We start from the raw sequence: 21,949 nt of genomic DNA on the forward strand, positions 1-21,949 counted from the left end.
CCTTGATTCCCAGTTGCCTCTCCTGTGGGATTTTGTCTTTTTTATTTTATTTTTTTATTTTTGGCGGGGGAGTCAAGTGTAAAATTAGTTGAATATGAAAGAGTCCTGAATGCTGTTGAAAAATAGGAAAACAGCTATGCTCAAAGAAGAAAGTTTATTATGCTTAATAACTTGTTTAAAGCAATGCCTTTTAAAAAATGTTTTAGGCATTAGACAGTAATCCAGCCTTCCAAACACCCTTAGCCCTTCTGATTTAAGCCTCTCCTCTGCTCCACAGCCATTCATATGTTAGTGATAGACTCTCTGATCTAATAATGGTATACTTATTAATAGCATGTCTTACTTCCCAAGAACATGTTATTTCAACTTAAGATTCAGAACTCAAAGAAAAATTTATGTCAAAGAGAGAATGAAAAGGAAGTGAGAAATTGTGCAAGAGGAATAAACAAAGGTTTCAGGGAGAGGACATTTATGGCACCAGTAAGGTACCGAGTTCCTGACATCTGTTTCCCTCAAGAAAAAAGTACAGTACATGTGTTAACCTTTTTTTAAGAGTGCAAGCAGAATATTTGCAGAGAGAGGTTTTCATGTATTCATACTTGATGCGGTATATTTGGCTACACATTTGTAATGAGTAGAGCCACTGTAAACTAGACTTGTCTTCACTAAAGATGATTCTTTGTCTTCCTCTCTACTAAAGAACATGGCCAGGTGACTCATAAAGAAAAAAACCCAACCAAACAAACAAAAAACCTGAGCTCTTGCATGTGCCCTTCTAGCTGGAAAGCAGCAGCTAATGATTACCGTCATCATTATTATTGGCTTACAAACAAGGAAATAAACAAATATGTTACAAAGACTTCCAAATAAGGTTAGGGCCAAAATGTAAAATTTTATGCTTATTTTTTTTAAAGGTAAGAGTGTTAGGAATGAGAGGCTTTCCCAGTTCTAATGTTAATAGAAACATTGACTTTTTTTTTCAGTATTTCTCTTAAGATTGGCTGTGAGCATTTCCCTGGGGTATGGTGAACTGAAACAAAATAACAGCAATGTGTTAGTAACTAGGAGGAGAGGAGGTGAGACATTGTGTTAAGGCTAAGGAATCCCTTGCCTGGGGAGAAGAAATACCACTATTACCATTTTCTTCTCCATTGTTATGTCCTAGTGATTTATCTGTCCCTATAATACAAGTACAAGAAGGCACCTGATGACAATAAAATGGAGCACATTATAAATAGTTAAAAGGAAATCCTTTTTTTATGCAACACAAATTTTCGATGGTCAAAACCACGTTTTTCCATGATCCTTTCGGATCTCATATCTAAGCAGCATCAGGTGAAGTGCTGGATGAAGTGATAGTGATTTTGGAAACTGGCACAATTTTCTCTGAAACAGTATTGAAGCAATGCCTCAGCGCATTTGTACACACCAGCATGGCTGGAGTTGAGATGCCATGTTTCAGATGAGGTACAAAACTGAAATTTTACTATTTCTGGTATTAAAGCTACCATGGCAATTTAATTTAAGAAATTATATTCTGGAGATAGAAAAAACTATATAAATGCAGCAGTTAAACACACAAATCAGGAAATGAAAAGTTAAAGTTGAATACACACCCCAACTCTGCTCCATACATACATTGGCAATTATGTCTTTAGTTATAACATGCTACTTCTCGGTTAATACAGTATGGTTTTTTTCTATAATGTGAGAAACACATTATGTAGCTAATAACCTGTGATTGTGTAATTATATGGTACTGCAGTGCAAACAGGACAGAGACGTAGTTGTGTATTCCATCATAACTTTTGTCAGTTCCTGGGTTGCATGTGCCATAACTGTGCATCCTTAATATTGCATTAATGTAGGATTTTGTATCTAATTTTTGGTCACTTTCAGTTTTGTCCTTAATCCACATGAGAAAAAGAAGAAAAGTTCTCTGTCTTTTATAACTAGCAGACACTGTCCCGCAAAGGTTAATTGATGTTAATCAGCATTTCTAGAAAACTACATGTCTGTCAATCATACTGCCAGTCACTGACTACAGATGAGCACCTTCCCTATCTGTGCGTAGACAGAGTAATAGATGCATTGTTTTGTTCACTAAAGTGGCTTCCTTTGAATATGTCCCATTAAATACTATTTAATAAATTGAATTGGAGGCTCTTGGAAACTTCTTTTACAACATTCATATTAGAGTTATAATATCTTTTCCAGTAATTTCCAAAAAGAACCAAAGAGAGATTTAAGAAAACAAAACAAAAAACCTCCAACCTGTATATCAAAAACTCTCAGAACACTTGGTGGTGCTTTTTAAAATGATATCAGTAGTAGTATCAGAGTCTGCTTTACAGTCTGTTCTTTATTCATCTTGCTGAACAAATTATCTGCTAGAAAGATAATCATCTATCTATAATAGATTGTGTACAGCTAATAGCTGACCAAATCTTTTAGCAGCATCATGATCCATAAAATGGTATCTTTTCTTCTCAACATGAATCACCAGTTTATCAGGCTATAAACCAATCAATCTGCTCATTTGCTTTTTAATTGTATAAATCTGCATCTGTCAGTGAAAAGGTAGATCTTGAAACATTACTATTGTATTCTACTACAAATTAAATGCAATCTTTTTTTAAATGGAATCCAAAAACACTTTTCATATCTGCCTTGACAGGAGAAGAATCACTAGTCAGCTTAGCCACAGCCAAATCTTGCTTCATATGAACATTAGAAGTAGAAATCTTATCTAATGCATCTATCTTAAGTTCCATTCCTGATTTTACTTATAAAAAAACTTATGTAATTATATATTCTCACATGATTTTGAGTCAGTTCCTTCCGTTAAAGGAGGCAATCAGAGAACTGTCAAATATCTATTTTAAAATATTCTCCCAAGGATTCACCTTTAAAATCAAGTGATACATTATCATTAGTTACTGCATTAACCATATCCTGTAGGATGTTGACTTAATGGTCAGTGACTGGCATTGTTCCTCAACATTAGTAACTTTAGATCTAATTCATCAAATTCCTGATCAGCTGACTGTTTTACTAGTTTATATCCTTTTCCAAATTCCCCACTCAAATATCATTTTTTCTTTTTCCATGATTATACTGCTAACAAAATTTCAATATTACTCTTATTAATCTCAGTAAATCGTTTAAACTGTTAAGGTGACATGGTGTCTGGAGGGAAAAAAGCCTGAAGCAGCGTGCTTAGAAAAATTTCCATGTCAAGCAATTTAAGTTTCATTTCCTGGAACAAGGCCCTAGGGTTTGGCCCACTAGTCCTTACAAATGTCTGTTTGCTGAATCCATTTTAAAGTAAAATGCTTTCTGTAGTCATGTGGATGAGGTAAAAGCCTTTTAGAAACCAGTTTTCTAGACTAGATGTAGTTCTGTTTATCTGTTTTGTCTTCATCATCAAACACATCATGCATTCTGGCACAATACCACTTTCTAGACTGGAAGGTCAGAACGGTCTGAAATTGGGGCTAGAGAAAATATTCTGATTACATGTATGCAGACAGCTAAGAATTCAAAGTAGATTCACTGGAAAGAAAATGTGGTTGTCCTAGTTTTTGGCTGAGGTTCATTGTCTCAAATAAATTTAAATGAAATACTTTTGATGGTATGGTCTAATAACATTTCTTTGTGTTCTACTTCTGCTTTTTTTGGACTGTTGTGCTAGGTTTTCTCATTTTATTCTCCTGTTTTTAACCTTTCTGACTCTGATTCTCACTTGGTCTATGAGTTGGTTAGAATTCAAAGGTGAGCAAGACAGATAATTGAGATGGAAGGTATTGATCTATGAGGAAAGATGAAAGGGACTTGTTGCTGCTAAATGATAATTTAAGTGGAGATATAACTGAATGTAGGTATTCAAAGGGCATAAACATCATAAGGGAACAGAGTCTTAGCTGAAATTTTCACCCTTCTTCAGGCCCCTTTGTTCCATATAAAAAGACTATAGCGGCATAAAGGGGGTCTTAAATCTCTGTTAGTGGCTGTAGAAGTATTCCCCCAGTGCAGGTACTGTGGAAGACAGCCAAGGAGCCCATTGTAAGCCCTTGTATTAGAGGGTGGGGTAGGTGTGAGGCCACATTAAGCAGCAATAGAGAAATTACAAGCAGCGCTGTGGTACAAAGTCTCTCCTGCCATAATTTAGAAATGCCTCAAGGCTATCTAAATTATGTTGGGGACCTCTCCAGCCCCCAAAGTAGCCCAGGATCATAAGGGTGCAAAGATGGTTGAAAGCTACCTTGGCTCCCCCACACCCTGAGGAGCAAGATCTGTGCTGTGCCCCTTAGAGTTGTGGCACAGAATCCACTCCCTTGCGTAAAACAAGGGGAACTAGCTTGGAATCATGGCCTAAATTTTAATTTTCTTAATTTCATGCCAAGCATCAAGAAATAGCTCTTAGTACTGAGACCTATTAGACCTGGGGGTCGGAACACCTCAGGGGGTCGCGAGGTTATTACATGGGGGGTTGTGAGCTGTCAGCAACCACCCCAAACCCCACTTTGCCTCCAGCATTTATAATGGTGTTAAATAAGTGTTTTTAATTGATAAGCGGGGGGGTCACACTCAGAGGCTTGCTATGTGAAAGGGGTTACCAGTAGAATAGTTTGAGAAACACTGTATTAGACTGTGGAATGGCCTCTCATGAGAAGTGGTAGAATCCCTATTGCTTGAATAATTTAAAACTGCATGGACAAAACAGTAGAAAATGTACTGTAAGGAAAAATCCTGAATTGGCAGGAGTATGCACTAGATGATCTAATAGGCAGTTTTCATCTCTGATTAAATCCCACCACTTGCCTTTAGAAAAATATTTATCTTGGACCTTCATGTGAAAAGCACTTAAAGCAAAGATTACTATACCCATAACATATAAATATAATTAATATATTTAGATAAATCATGCATTTTCTCACAGCCGTGAAATTAGAACCTTCACAAGTACATGAAAGTGTTAATGACTGCAAACTGCTAAACACAATATCTGAGATTATATTACAACATTAGCAACAATTTGCCTCTCAACATCAGACATCCCAACATCATTGAATTACATACCAATAGTGGAGTGACTGTATTATACTCAGACAGATTCCATCGGTGTTATATGTTCAGTAACATTCTAAGAGCTACAATATCACCTTGTTACTTTTGGTAACAGGATAAAGACTATTCTTCTACAATTTGGCCTGTTTTGCTAATCAAACACTCACAACCAGGCAAGTTATTCTAATTTATTAACACCTCAATTACTGCTTTTGTCTTTAAATAAGAATTTTTTTAAAAATGTAACACTTTAACAATATTAAACAAGATACAAAATGCACCTCATAATAAGTAATACATATATAATAACCCTTCATAATGGTAATTTATGTAAAATCAGAATGGAACTTATATCCCCATTTAATTTATCAGTTTAAGGGTGGTTATTTTCTCACTGGCCAGATAAATCCATTATTTGAAAGCATTTTTTCCTCAAAGAGATTACTTTTTATATTCATATATTTTATGACCTGCTCTGGCCAGAGTCTCCTGGAATATGATGGGGAAATACACTCCTTTCTAAATCTGCTGGGCCCGTATCTCTTCATTGCCAGAGCATCATAATAATATCTAGCTCTTATAAAGTGCTTTTCATGAACTGACAAATAGCTTGGATCATGAAAACTTTACTCTCCATAGCATACTACTACACCATTGTGATGCCATATAGAGGGCCTATGTCTTTTCTTGAGGCATCCAGCATTGGCCAAAGTCAGAAAGACTGACTCCTGAACTAGATGGAATGGTCTGTTCTTCATTATAACAATTCTCATGTCCCCTGTCTCCACTGCTAACAAGCAGAAGATGGCCCAGGGCACCTGTATGTTGTTGTTAATATGAACAAGGGGAATATATACAATTTTAAAAAAACAAGACAAAAGTAAATTTGAAAAATAGTCTTTGAGCTGAATCTGCAACCAGTTGCAGTTTGCATAATGATTGATGAAATTTTAAATGTCTCAACTTCTTACCCAATTTTAACTGCACTAATTTAACTATTAAAAAGAAACCAACAATAACACGTTTCTACAAGAGGTGTCACCATGGGCTAAAAGGCTGACCTTTCACACCTGGCAGCTTGGATTCAAACATGGACCAGGCTTCAAAGAAACTAATCTTCACGCAGTTTGACAAAATTCCAGTCAGTGTCAGTTCTTTCTTACAAGAAAAAGGCATCTATTTCTGGAAAATAAGAGGGCAACTAACTTATTCAACTTGGAGGAGGGGCAAAGCTAAGAGATGAATAGCAAACTGGAGGAAAGTGAAGCAGGGGGAGAGAACTGGGAAAGGAGTAGGAGAAAAATGAGAGAATGCAGGGGGAAGAATGCCAGGGTGAAAAAGAATAGGAATAGGGAACAAAAATGGAGGTGGTCATCTGATCTTTTTTTATTATTATTATTTTCTTTCACTGAAAGAAAAGGCAAGATACATGAAGAGAGGATAAAATGGGAGAGAAACAAATGAATGTCAAATCCTAATTCAGTCTCTAATGTTTCTTACAAGATTCAACTCTCATCTAATCTTCTCTGCTTGTAAACAGTGCCTTTAAGCGAAACATGTGAATTCATATAGCATATCTAGAATAGTCAGGCCTACAATTAAACATACTGAGGGTAAAAAATTCAAAAGTGTCTAAGTCCTATTTTCAAAAGTGATGTAGGGTCAGGTTTTTAAAGTAAGGTATTTAGGCACGTACTGGGATTTTAAAAAGCACCTAACCTGCTTGGGCACCAGAGTCCCATTGCAATTAAGCATTTAAGCTGCTTCAGTGTTTTTTGAAAATCCTACTAGGCACCAGTCTACCTCTTTAGATGCCCAAATATCTTTGAAAATCTGGTCTTTAAGCACTAACGGGACTTTCAGTTTGAGTTAAGCTCCTGATTACCTCAATCTCAAACAAGTCTTGTAGCACTGGGGAAATTCCAGAAGACTGGAAGAAAGCTAATGGTGTGTCAATTTTTAAAAAGGCTTTATGGGGTGACCTGTGTAATTATAGGCCTGTCAGTCTGATAAAGGCAAGATAAAGGAGCAGCTGATATGGGACTTAATGAATAAGAAAGAAGAGTAATGTAATTAAATCAACATGGGTTTATGGAAAATAGATCCTGTCAAACTAACTTGATGTATGCAGTGTTGTTGTAGCCATGTCGGTCTGAGGTTGTTAGAGAAACAAGGTGGGTGAGGTAATAAGTTTTATTGAACCAACTTCTGTTTGTGAGAGAGACAAGCATTCGAGCTTACGCATAGCTGTGACACGCTATATACATTTCCCAGACCTGAAGAAGAGATCTATATAACCTCTAAAGTTTCTCTCTCTCTCTCCAACAGAAGTTGATCCAATAAAAGGTATTACTTCACCAACCTTGTCTCTCTAAACTAACTTGCTATATTTTCTTATGAAATTACATGTTTGGCTGATAAAGGTAGTAGTATTGACATAAAGAAAAGGAGTACATGTGGCACCTTAGAGACTAACACATTTATTTGAGCATAAGCTTTCATGAGCTACAGCTCACTTCATCAGATGCATTCAGTGGAAAATACATTTGACTTGGTACCCCAGGACATTCTGATAAAAAAACTAGAATGATACAAATTAACATGACACACATTAAATGGAGTAAAAACTGGCTAACTGATAGATCTCAAACTGTAAATGGGGGATCATCATCAAGTAGGTCTATTTCCAGTCGAGTCCCACAGGGATCGGTTCTTGATCCTATGCTATGTAACATTTTTATCCATGATCTGGAAGAAAACGTAAAATCATTACTGAAGTTTTCAGGTGACACAAAAATTGGGGGAATGGTAAATAATGAAGAGGACAGGTCTTAGATTCAGAGTGATTTGGGCACAAGCAAACAATATGCATTTTAATACAGGTAAATGTATACATCTAGGAACAAAGAATGTATTTTATGCTTACACGGTGGGGGACCCTATTCTGAGAAGCAGTGACTCTGAAAAAGATTTGAGGGTCATGGTGGGTAATCAGTTGAACATGAGTTCCCAGTGTTATGCTGTGGCCGAAAGAGCTAATGCAATACAGGGATGCATAAACCGGGGAATCTTGACACAGGATTAGAGAGGTTATTTTACTTCTGTATTTGGCATACGTGCAACCACTGCTGGAATTCTGTGTCCAGTTCTGGTGCTCACAATTGAAGAAGGATGTTGATAAATTGGAGAGGGTTCAGAGAGGAGTCACAAGAACGCTTAGAGGATTAGAAAGCATGCCTTATAGTGGTAGACTCAAGGAGTCTATAGTCTATTTCAGTTTATTTAATTTAACAAAGAGAAGGTTAAGGGGTGGCTTGACTACAGTCTATAAGTAGCTACATGGGGAACAAATATTCAGTCTAGGAGAGAAAGGTATAACAATCCAGTGGCTGGAAGTTGAAACAAGACAAATTCTGGCTGGAAATAGGGAATAATTTTTTGACAGTAAGGGTAATTAACCATTAAACAATGTACCATGGGTCACTGTGGATTCTCCATCACTGACCATTTTTAGGTCAAGATTGGATGTTTATTTAAAAAAAAAAAATCTGCTCTAGGAATTATATTGAGGAAGTTTTATGGCCTGTGCTATACAGGAGGTCTATGAATTTGAGTCAGTTTTGAAAATTGGATATATGTTCCTAAATCAGTGGGTGCTTTTGAAAATTTTGCATTCAGTTATAACAATGTTCCCAGTTCTTTTATGGTGCAAAATGACATTTTACTATACTCGCAAAGTATATTTCCCACTGCAAACCTGATGATAACAAAACCAGCAAAAAAACTTTTTTTCAAATGTTCAGATTTGCTGATGTGGAAACAAACAAGGTTCTATGGTTTTGTTGTAAACCACATGGCAAACAACTGGGTCTACTTCACCAGCTAGGATGGAGACATGACATGTCTATGTTAGACAAGTTACAAAACAGAAGCATTCATCATCATCATCAAGTTAAATTCTACACAATAGATACTTGCCCGGTAGAGGTAAAAAGCCAGAAATGATGAGTGGAACCGAACAAATATGTGCAACAGCACCCTAATGTCTAGATTTTATACTCATGACTATTCCTTGTTGAATCTAAAACACTAGTTAAATCTGCTCTAAAGCAGGGCTAAATTAAACTCCAGATGTAACCCAAGTTTTCAGTGTAATTGCAGTATTGCAGGGGTAGTATTTTCTTAGGATTTAACTGTTGAACATGTTAGCCAAATTACTCTTGATGACAGAAGTTTGTTTTCCTTAGATGTTAGATAAACATCTTATCTTTTTCAATTTTTTTCTGGGGCAAAGGTATTTACTGTAGCTAATGAAAAGCAAGTGCCTCTTGCTAAAAGCTGCATCCAATTGTTTTGAGCTATGGAGTTCAGCATCCTCCAAAACTTCAGATATATTTAGAGTCCTGCTAGCAGGAGTATAGAACAGTGCGATCCCACAATTATGTACGCTGCAACTGTCCCACAAGTTTCCTGTTTAAATGGGATCGTTTGGGTGAACACCACAGGGTAGCTGAAACATACTATGGTGGCCACAGCAAGAAATGTCATGGCATGTGACCCAGTGCAAATGCAGCTGTTTTTGAGCCTTTCAACTCACGGTCACTAATCCAACAGAAACCCTGGAAAACTTACAGCTCTTCTTCATTTACTGCCTGTTTGAGTAACTGTTAAGTTACCATTAAGTCCAAAGCCTGAGACAGAGATGACGGGGCCATATGTCAGCCATTTTCTTAGTCTGTCTATTGGGACAGAGACTGAGCTATAGGATACCACTCTGGCAAATCCTGCAAGCCACATATTGTATTTCCATGCATCATTCCACAGCTTATGCTGATGTCTGTTTTATGTTGATGCATAGAATAGTCCATATTCCAATTCCCACAGACAAGAAAAAGATTCTTCAAATAGCCATCATGAACAATGCAAAAGTATACTACTACTATTTTTTATTAAATAAAGATACATGGTTGAAAGCTGGCACTAACTTTAAAGTTTATTACCAATTAAGACATGAGAACTTGAAGCCAAGTCATTAAAACAATATATCCGGCTTCCACACTAGGAAAGTTGGCTCAAGGTTGAAAAAGAAAGAGGTATTATAGTTTTTGTCTTTTAAATGTTAGTTTGCAAAGATATCCAGAAATCAAGGGCCACTTTCACCATACAGATACTTCTAAATCTTCTTAAGATGGATATAATTTACCCAGACAGCAAACCAACCAGGACAAATCACAATTTTTGAAACCTCAGACTTTATGTATGCTTTGTGTTATTCCTCAGAAAGTTTAGTTTGCTGAGGACACCCAAGCTCCTGTATGATTTCCTTCTTTGTTGCACTGGATTTGTGTATGAGTAAGTGTGTGATGATGTCCTCTGGTGCTGGCTTACAGATAACATATGTGATCTCTCACTACTAGTTGCTAAGGGGGACTCATTGAGCTAGATTAGGGAGGTTGGTGATAAAGGTCCAGGGTTCTAATTCCACTCTGTGTGTTTTGTGTAATTCATATAGTGATTGTTTGCTGCACATGCATTTGTTACAGCTCCCAGCATCCTCCTTGCTGTCCCTGTCTTTTTCCTAATGGACTCCTATTGCCTCAGCAAACCTTGGCCCTCCCTTTCCCGCAGACAACCCCCCATCCCAAAGTGTTCCTTTCCTTGCAGGAGTTGCCTTTCTGGTAAGCTTTCACATTTTGAATGTTGTGGCGTCCTCAGCATATCCTGTAAGGAAAAGTTAAAGTGAAGTTGTAGTCCCCATACATTATAATGCTCCCTGGTAGGCACACACTAATCTCTGAGATTTCTTTATTTAGCAGTTTAATTTAGGATAATTTTTTTAAAGATTTTTCCCTTTCAGTCCTTTGATTCTGATTCTATGAACACAAGACTTAAAATCAGAGGGTCAGATTTCTACTTTCAGTTATACCACTGGAGTTATTCTAGATTTACAAGTGTTACTGACACCAGATTTTGGACCAATATCGCTGCTGTCAATTTTTTTCCCCCCCAGAAAAAATTTTTAGTTACACATCATCATGTTGGTGATAGCTTTTGAAATGTTCTGATCCGCTCTAGTGATAACACATTGTACACTTACATTTATCTCTCCAGACTGAAACTGTAACCTTACACTTCCACAGACTCAATCAGGGCTTGGGGAAATTAAGATTTTCATGTAAAAATAGAAGTAAAATTTTATGTTGGTCTTTGTCCTCCCTAATGAAGGAGCTAGTTGAAGTTATGTGCCTTTGGCTTTTTGCCAACTTTGTAATGATGACACTGATGGTATTTTGAGTTCCCTCATGCTTGAACTTGGCTCTGATGCTATGCTTTGCTCTAGGCTTGCCATCACACACACTGCCTGCAGACAGTCACCTGTATTTTGTGATAATTCCTGGTAACTAGTTAATGTCTAGCTTTATAGAATCCTTTCACCTGGGGTGAATGGATGAGACTTCATTCTTCATTAATATCTGGTAAATCATCCTGAAAGTGTATCTGAAAGATATCTGCTTCTTACCATCCATTAAACAGGAGTACTGAATACTGATATATCTAGGCGTGACCAGCATGATGAGCCAGAACCTCTGTGCCAGTTAGTACATCACAGGATGGGATAAGAAATAGACATTTTCTCTACTGGTAATTAGCTGCAAAGATAGTGTCTGTCACTTCACATCTAAATACCCTTTTACCCTTTACAGTATAACTGGCTGTTTGCTCTCTGAGCATGCTCAGTGGTTTATAAGTAGTGACTATATTCCATATATGGGTTGTGGTAAAGCATGAATTCTTGCTCCATCTTACTGAGATGTTGAAGGCTAAATTTTTCATGAGAGCAATCTAGGGTAGAAAACCTCTTGGTTCCTGTATACTTTGTGGTAGTTAAACCTTTGGAGCCCCACAGCAGGTGTAGAAATCTGTAAAATCACAGAAATCCTACTTTTGTCTCATTTGATCCCTGCATTTGTTATAATAGAAGGGCATTGTTTATGTATATTTTATTGCATAATAGTAAATTTGGCTTTTATGCAGCATTTATCTATCTTTCATTAAATGTTAGTTGTCCACAATATGGTCCATACATTTAAACTGCAGAAATGCAGGGGCTTTGTATTACAGTAAAATTAGTGCTATCAAGCAACTTTGTTATAAAGGAGAAGAAATGTGTGAAATATGTGATCTTATCACTATAACATGTCAAAGGCAGTCTTCATGGTTCTTTTAATACCCGTGGTTACAAATATTTAACAGTAGTTTTAGATGGAACAGCTGAAGAATCAACAATATGGTGAAGCTTTGTGGGGGGACTATTTATAGCTATCTTAAATCTCAGAAGGGAAAAATCCTAATTCCACAGTTTTAGTGAAGACAGCTGTTGAAGAGCCTTTGTTGGCTTTTGTTTATCAAGAACGTAGTACACTATATCCAGGCTATAAAAATTAGTTATAAATCTACTGCACTTATAACACTGACACATAGTGGTTCCAAAAAAAGTGAATCCATGTATTTTTATTTAAAGGTGTCTTGTTTTTCTTTGTTATATAATTCCTGATTCATTTTCCACTTTCTTTTTAAAATAACATCAAAGGGCTATGTGGTTCAGTGTAGACATACCTACGCTGATGGGAGAAGTTCTTTCATTGGCATATATAATCCACTTCCCTGACAGGCAGCAGCTAGGTCAATGGAAGAATACACGGGGTCCCCTGACCAACGTAGTTAACCGAGCTAATTTTCTAGTGTAGGTGAGGCCTTGGTTATATTCTTGCAGCCCCACAACATGTAGACTACACAGGTCTATGCTAGGGGTTTCCAGAGCAGGATCAGGGTCTATCTTTTTTCATTAAAGATTACGTACTTTGGTCCAGTTTCTGTCCTCAGTTATTCCTGTGCACGAGTCCCCTTGACTTCAGTGGGGCATCACAGGATACACACTAGCAGACCACAATGCAGGTCCTTTTTTAGGGCTGCTTCAAGGCTGTGATGAGATGAGGTCTTTCCTTGCTGTTCTGATTCTGCTCCTCCAGCGTAGACTTAGAGTCCAGTTCAAAGAGGATACCATGCACTAGGGTCTGCTAGTGTGGACACCTGTAAGTCGCATTGAAATTCGGGGACTTTGTATGGGTGCATGTTAGCTGATTCCAGGATCAGGATCTGTTTTTTAAAATAAAATAGATGCTCTTTTGTCCAAATTCTGCCCTAAGAAGGTCCATTTCCTCTGATGTTAAGCAAACGCTGTGAATAGCACCTTGGATTCCTGACTCCCAAACCCCTGCTCCAACCTCTGGAAAACACTCCCTCCCTCGTTTGAAAATGTTTTCATAAGATAGCTGCAAACCAGAGCTCCAGTTTGAATGTATTTGTTTTGGATTTTATTTGACTTATTGTATATATAAAAGTTTCTATTCTTGTCCATAACACATTTGATTTATTATGTGATGAGGAGATTCTGTTGTAGACCTTGCAAGCTTTTCCAAAGACAAGAACTTGTTCAATTATCAAGTTCTTATGATGATTTATGTGCTCTATACTGAAGCTATTTATCATCAGAACTATTTACCAGAGCATCTAAATTAGCAATGTTTGACAATATTATTTTTAATATTTATATTAAAAAAGCTCCCAGAGTCTCTAAGCAAGTGCCAGGCTCCATTGTTCTAGTTTATATACAAACATATTGTCATAATTATATATTTGTATTACTCTATCACTAGGTTGCGCTAGTCATCTTAGCATATGCGCAACGTGCCTCAGGTTGCATGTGACCAGGACTCTATTGTGCTGGGCACTGTACAAACACAGAACAAAGAGACGGTCTGTGTCCCAAGGAGCTTACAAGGTAATGAAGACAAAAACATAATTCCACTTTATTTCTAATAGAGTGCATCTAACCTAAATGTCTCGGTATCTTCTTGCCTGAAGAACCCATTCTTGCCCTCTTCCCTTGTCCTACTGACACAAACGCAATCAGAGGAAACACTCAAACTGGATCCCACTCAGTTTAAAAAGAGAGGGGATTGGCAGTACAACATTTTCTATGAGGGACCATTAACTGTGGACCTAGTTCCTTCCTCCCCACTGATCAGAAATACACAGTTATATTGACTTTCAGTGCTTCATCCTGCAAGGCATGTCTGTTCTCTCAGGCTATTCCAGAGGGAGAAGTTTAGTGGGAATTATGTTTGCCTGGGAGGGGAACTTTGTGGGCAGTCTGAAAGAGATTGAATTATATTGTTTTGTTGTGGGGTTAGCTACTAAGTTCGTTTCTTTTGTTTTTGTAACTTATTTTGGGGCATCTAGGCCTTAGGGTAAATGGCCCTTTTTATTTTTAAGTTAGAAAACTCAAAAGGAAGAAGCATTAAGAAATCACCATAGAGATTGAAAATTGAAATGGTGCTGAACTTTTATACTGCAACCCCAAAACAAGCAGTTTCTTTACCAACCTAAAATTTGGGATAGCTGTACCAGAAGGTTTTCTTGATTAACTTGGATAAGTTTTATGTGGTGGGGTTGGGATTTCTGGTTTAGAATCAGGTTAAACTCTGCCACTCTTGTTGAGTGTTAGTCTTTTTGAGATTCTGGGTCTACTCTAACATGAAATTCAAGAGATGAAAACCCATGTGGATAAAAAACCCACAAAAGTTTGCACAAAACCATGTCAGCTGATGGTCACATAACTCAACTGAAAAGCAACTAAACAGTGTTGATAATACAGATCATTTATGTATATATTTATTTTACAAGGGTGACAGTTTATGATGAAATACTGTTCATGCACTTCAAAAAAGCAAAATTGTGTTTGTATCTCCATAGCTTTTATAGCTGAGTTAGTTCTAGCTGGTGAGAATCATAAAATAACAAAACTGTACACTACTGATAGGTGGTTTTGTTTGTTTGCTACTCTGTTCTATTGAATTTTCATCAGACAGTAAGTAGTAAATAGATGTGACAATTGTTATAGTTTCCTGCAGCTGTACCAACATGTGCTGTGATTCTGTCTGATCTCTCTATGTAGATTGGACTGGGTCAGTTGTCCGTCAGTACTTGGATAGGAGACCTTTGAGCAACACCTTCGGAGTCCACAGAAGTGGTACTGGTGGTGTAGAAGTTCTTCTCTCTTGGTCAGTATTAAATCAGTATCCCAGCAAATTGCTAGGGGAGGTGCCATTATTTGAGGCATGATATCATAGTCAATTTGCTACCACTTTCTTAACAGTTTGAGACTGAGGAGAAGTGAGATCATTTATGGCAAGTTTTGGATTCTTCATGACAGATCAGACTATCACATGTTTCAAGGTATGACAAATGTCCCCGTAAGAGAGGTAGTGTTGGCTATTTCTCTCAGCATTCTCTATTGGCCTTGACCAGCCAATACTGGCATAGGACCAGCCAACAGTGGCATACCACAGTGGTACAGAGCTCTTTGAAGGTATCTAATGCTTCCACCTACAGAACTGAACACAATTCTGACAAGGTTGGTAGTGATTCTATCTACATTTGACCGACAAATTATCCCAGATTTTTCAGAAAAATAGGAGCAATGTCTCTCACGATGGTATATAAAATGCACAAACACACACCTTTAACTTAGGCATTCCATTTTGGATAAGTAAATTATATGATGTCATTTTTTTAAGCTTCTGTTATAATTTAATTTTTGACCTTAGTTTTAGTACAGGTAAATCAGCTATTTAAAAGAGCAAACAATGTAGGTTACTAACACATTTCCAGTTTTATCACTGAGGTAGATTCTAAAACAAGGATGTTTGCACATTTTTCTCAGCTTTGGTTTCAGGTGGCTTCTAAACAGAAGCTAGTTGACAGAAGTGACTATCACTCTGTGCAATGTATTGACTCTAGGAAAGAAAATGAAAGAAATGTTGCTCGGACAAAGGGCTTCGACCTGTGCTTATTATAAGTGATACCAATGAAATTAAGGAAAGAAACTAATGCATAGGGCTTGTATTGTACTTAACCAGACCATTATGCTGTAGTCATGTATTTGCAGCTCTGCGATTTAACTCTACTTGGGAGGTTGCCTTTCTCATAATAGCTCTAAATCAAGCAGAAAGAGCTTTTTTATCTGGATTCTTGATGTTAATGTAGACTGTTAATGTGGAAGAAAGGGTAAGAACAATAAAAAGATACTTATTACTTTGATCAACTAGAACATGTTGAGACAAAAACAGTGATCACTTCCAATTAGGATGGGAATTATAATTTTCAAATTATATTTAATTGTGTTAAATGGTTTAATTGGGTGAGAGAGATAAAATTACTTATACAGAACAGTATGATATTTTAAAATACAATGCCATTTTCCCAGAAATACCTTTGATCCATTTCACACAGAAAGCATTCTGTTTTGTATGCCATTAGAATTTTAGTAAGAGAATTGTTAATCACTTTCCATTTTTTATACTAATAGGACCTCATCAAAAGATATTACCTGTGTTTGATTTAGGACTAGCATATGCCAAAATGAAATCAAGCTCTTTAAAGCCAACTTAAAGTGAATGAAAGAATTAGCCAGCAAAGATGATCTTTCAGACATTTGCTCTGTGATGAATGATGCTTGTTTTTCTCCACTCTTTAATTAGAATGTTTCTGCATTTGCCAAAAAAAATGTTGGAATGCAGACAAAAACTGAAATTATAGGAACAGGACTTGATGTAAGAGCATATTTGTAAAGGAAACACAACTTGTTTGGTATTTTATTGAAACAGGAAGTTCAGAACCCCAGTACATACAAGCACAACAAATTCTCAGGTGCTAGTTGAGTCATCTGTTGTTGGAAGTAGTCTCATAGTAGGTTTCCCCTTGATTTGCTTTGAATCTTCAGTTAAAAAGGGGAAGGAAATTACGTACAGATTCAATTTTAGATTATGTATAAAATTCTCTTGTCTGCTAGCAAGCCTGATTAAACAACTCAATAAAACAGGTGTCTGTCTATGTCATCCTGATATACATATGTTTGTGAGTATATCATGTTGGCACAATACCATTGTTTATGAATGAATATGTTCAGCTTTTAATGGATGTAAGTGATCTGTTACATTCTACCTTTAAAAGTAATATTTAAAAGGCAGTTAATAAAAATGTTCTGTTTTTTTCTCCCTTTATTCACTCTACCTGAATTATAATATACAGCTGTTCTTAATTTATATACCAATCAGGCATAATTTTCAGATCTTGCATGGTAGTAATAGACAAAATAGCCACTTTCATTTAATTTGGGGCATATTTATTTTTAATATAAAATTATTTGGTCTACAATAGCAGACCTCAGTGAAAGATTTTACTTTTTCCCTTCCCTCAAAGTTCCATATAACACTGGTGTTCTGCGAGTAAGAAGGGCTTTGAGCTCCCTTTAAATCCCATCAATACAACTACTTTGCTTAGCCACAGAAGTATATGCAGAGTGATCTCTCCTTCCCTCAACCCACAGGCTGAGTATGCTGCCTCTGCGGCACTCAGAGCCCATATAAGTCTAGGAGCACAAAAGTGAGCATGGGTGTTGGACAGTGGACAGCAGTGACCAAAGGGCCACCACTTCGTTCAGCAGTTGAGTTTTAAAAAGAACTTCCTTTTATGCTTCTGGAACTGTTATTTCAGCACTAATTAGTTACAAAAGGAAATGCCTCTTTTCAGTCCTCTAACCAGCCTGGGCATTTGGATGTAGATCCTCTCAGCCTACATATGAAGACAGAACAGTTACGTCTTGTAATGATGTAATTCCCCAACATATACAGAATTCACAATGGCTTCACAGTTTGTCCTCATGTTAGTAATTCTGAGTATCTTCCTGTGTAAAGGAGTCAGCATTGCCCTCCATATCTCATTTGGTCTGTATTGTATTGACCATGAATTCCTGTTGTGTCCACCAAAATTCCCACTGAACTCAGTGGGAGTTTTGGGTGGACAAGGACTGCAGCCATCATTTTAAAATAAATAAATAAATAAATGGAAACTATATGTGGAACATCTTCTAATGAGAAGTTATTTAACTTGTATGTTCTTCAGGTCTATTCTTCTCTGAGTGACCCAGTCTGTTGGCTGGGAAAAACATCTCTAATAGGCTTGTGTGAAGCCCCATCTTATTTCTGTGTTTTAAAGTATTTTCTGCATTTACTTATCCCTCACCTGAACTCTAATATCCAGCTGTTCATAATTTATGTACAATAGCTCTGCAGTCTTTAATTTCCATTTTCTTGTTTATGCTGTTAACAACCTACTGGAAAGGCTTTCTACTCTCACTAAAATACATTAACTGCAATGGAGCTTTACAAAAAGAACTGTGGATCTCGCTGTCCTACATAGTCCTTAAAATATGAGAACACCTAGTCCACCTGACTAACAAAATAACAAAGGAAATGAGAAAAGAAACTAGAAAGGAGCCCTCCTAGAGGGAAGAGTCAGCAACTGGCAGTGCACGCTTCGTCCAACAACTCTGAAATGCCACCAACACTATCATATAAGGACTACTCAATTCTCCATATTTAGCCATGTCATATCAGCTTACCTTTTTTTTAAAAAAAAAAAAGCTTTGCAGCTTTATTTCAAATGCAAAGCAACTTTTCCGATATACAGAAAAATCTTAAATTACATTTACAGTAAATAGAATATCTTGATCTGTGCCTTCTCCGTGTCCTTATATGTTAGAGTCATGCACAATGATAGTCTTATCTACAAGCCAAGCCTTTTTTTACCTGCAGCAAATCCTGCAAGGGTGAACATAGACATCATGTAACTTAAATGAACATTGCTCCACTTTTTGTTTAAAACTATAGGGAAACTCTTAGTTAAGCAGAAAATAAATAATATCAATAGTACTGTCTCAGAATGCACAATATGCTCCAATATCTTTTAAAGGTGAATGAAAACACTTAAAAAAAATTAAAAATGTTTGAGATCCCAAAACAGAAGTTATGTTATATTTTAAAATGACAGTATATTTGCAAAGAAAACATTTTGAAAATTTTCCTCCTTTTACTCCAAATACCTGCCAAGACCACTTCAAACTTCTGTTTTCCCTTCAGCATCTGATGTGATCACTGACAGTTAAAGTAGTGTGAAGAGTGCAGTTCCTTTGCTTTGCTTCAGGTTTCTGTAAGGTCACCAGCTCTTTATCAGAAAGCACAGGAGTGTGAAGTAATCTTGGCAAACAAAAATGATTTCTGTTAGCTGCTAACTGTGTACCAAACCACAAGATGGGGGGTGGCAGTTTCTGAAATTAGAGACATTGAAAATGAGTGCTTTGAGAAGAAAATCATTGGCCATAGATCATATCCTTTCTTTTTGGTTTTGTGTTTTGGGGTGGATTTTTTGGGATGTGGTTTTGTTTTGTTAAAACAAATCTTTTAAAGGGACACTGTCAACTTGAAATCTACTAAGTTTAAAAATGGGGTAAAAGTAGTTTCAGGTATTACAGTTTGGCCCTAAGCCTCCCTCCCTATGTCTGTGGCATTAGAACTACTCTTGTCTATTTTTCCAGGATTTTCTCTCCTTCTTTGCTGAATGAAAGGCCCACCCAAAGTGTGCTCAGAGCACACAGTAAGCAAACTGGAAGATACTACTTCTGTAATTTTTCATGTATAATCACTCTAAGGGTTATAACAGTAGTAGATAGATAAACTTCAAACAGAAGAGCATTTTTAAATGCCTCTGAAGGAAGAGCTGCTGCAGCAGCTATCATGGAATCCCTACCTTTTTGAAGTGACTGTTATTTAACATGTTAGTTAAAAAGCATACGACTAAATGTTTTTAAAACAGAACCATGTTTTACTATGGCAGGGTGTGTGCTTGAAGCTGCAACCACTACTATGTCAAGGGCAGGACTGAATGACTCCACACACTCCTTGTGTGCTGTATCTCCCCTGAGATTCTCTCCCTTAATCAGTCACAATAGTTTAAGTGGACACACCAGGAGAGATGGCGTTACCCACAAATAAAATTTTCTGCCATGAAGTGACGGTCATAAAAACCCTGGACCAGAAATATTCATAGTAGTAGGGCCATCAGGAGCTCCTGGAAGGCCGGTAACTTATTGTGTTCTATATTTCCTATGTTACATTGTTGCAGTAAGGATGCATTCCACAGAGGTCACATACAGTTGAATGATATATCAGCTAATATACTTCAACAATTTTGCACTGTTAGTTTCAGAATGGCTTTAAAGACTTTGCACGTCTGTGCCAATTTTAGCTGGCCCCTCTGTTGGTAGTTGGGCAAGGTACGCACCATTTTCAAAGTGGTTTCATTTTAGTGCATGTGAAAAGAGTTTCATGATTAAAAGTTTTTTTCTTCATAAACTATTTTACAGAATTGGTGCATGATAATGACATTTTTAGTGTTAATAGGAGATCTCTGAGCTTTGCATTACAAAATTATATGTACTGGTACCAAATACTGTTGTTTCATCATAAGATAATGTATTGTGATATTAAAGTGCATCATTTCTTGGACAGAGGTGTTTTTACAATGTTAAAAAAATATTGAGGGACTATTTTAAGCTGTCGTACTTGAATGGGTACATGTTGTTCTCTTTTAATATAACTGAAAAGAACAAAGCTAAACTTTAAGTAATTTTGTTGGTGCCTAATTTATTTTTTTAAAAGCAACGTCCTTTCTATTCGTTTCACTGAAGCATATCAAAAAGATTGAGAAAAGTCAAGCCTAAGAAATGTGAAGAAAAAAGAACCTACTGTGTTCAAGTTTTTACATATTTCATGAAGCTGTTGAAAACTAAGGCATAAAAGCCAGATTTATGAGCTTTTTTAAAGTTATTTGTAGATTCCCAAGACAATTGTGTTCCCATCACTTACTGTAGCCTTTAAAACTCAAATGACGCTTAAAAAAATTCAAGTTTGGCACACATTGCGGTACTGTTGGGCGTTCTTAATGGCATTCAGCTTCAATTAAGGCGGGGGAGAGAATGTACTCTTGTCTTTGCTAAATAATTATGGTTTGTTTTAGATAGAATAGAAGGACTAGAATATGTATATTTTTAGGATAATAAAACTAGGAGTTACTCTCAATGTAACATTACTTTTATGATGGGCTAATACAACTGTTTGGGGAGAGACTCTTTAGGGAGCATCTGTGTAACCCGTCGCATTTGCCAGGCTTTTCCTTTCAACAAAGCTCACTGATTTTGTTATTACTGGAATAGGAAACCTTTTTCTTTATCAAAGTATTATTCATCTACACTTTGCCAGGTATAGCAAATCTGATGACAGCACTGGATTTATCATTTACTCCTAAAGGCTGATGGAAGCATTCCCCCTGCCTCAGTCCCCAAAACAAATGTCATTCTTGGAGCTTTCTGCAAAATATCCTGTCATTTAAAATAAAAATAATAATGTAGGGCTTCCCAAAGCAACAAATTAAATAAAAAACCTAAGATAATTCACATGATGCCATAATTTTAATATATTTCTTCTATGCAAACATTGCTCCCTTGCCTAGTAACTTGATCTGTACAATAAATTCCAGGATTGTCACTCTGTGTGTCCGCCTGAAGCCTAGAGTGTCTGTTGAGTCAGTGTGAAACAGTTGAAAACAGCTGTAAGAAATGTTGATGGCTCTTTTTGTTCAAAATATCACCAGGTGGAATCATCGGGTTTCATGGTCTGTTTCTGGCCAGGTTTTAAGTTTTCAGTCAATTTGACTTGATGAATTACACCCATGCAGTGTATAGCTACAGTAGTAAGGCATGTATCTGTTCCATGCAGAGTCCTAGACCATTGTGCTATCAAAAGTATCACTCGCACCCTTACTGTACAGCTAATTTGCATGCAACAGTTTGACTTGTATGAGGGAGACTGTACACATGGTGGATTATTTGGCCCATTTGCCACAGTTCTTCTAAACCATC

General features: G+C 36.8%; 2 protein-coding genes across 12 annotated transcripts in view; one reads left to right on the forward strand and one right to left on the reverse strand.

Moving 5' to 3' along the window:
* Positions 1 to 19,222, reverse strand: part of ANGPT2 (angiopoietin 2) — a 104,660-nt gene extending 85,438 nt beyond the window's left edge. The window contains exon 1 of the mRNA XM_043542356.1: positions 19,076 to 19,222. The gene's annotated coding sequence lies outside the window, so the exon portion shown is untranslated. The remainder of the gene's footprint in view (positions 1 to 19,075) is intronic.
* Positions 1 to 21,949, forward strand: part of MCPH1 (microcephalin 1) — a 224,524-nt gene that overhangs the window by 182,320 nt on the left and 20,255 nt on the right. The window lies entirely within an intron of this gene.

Source organism: Chelonia mydas, chromosome 3 (genome assembly GCF_015237465.2).
Source record: "Chelonia mydas isolate rCheMyd1 chromosome 3, rCheMyd1.pri.v2, whole genome shotgun sequence".
Lineage (NCBI taxonomy): Eukaryota > Metazoa > Chordata > Testudines > Cheloniidae > Chelonia > Chelonia mydas.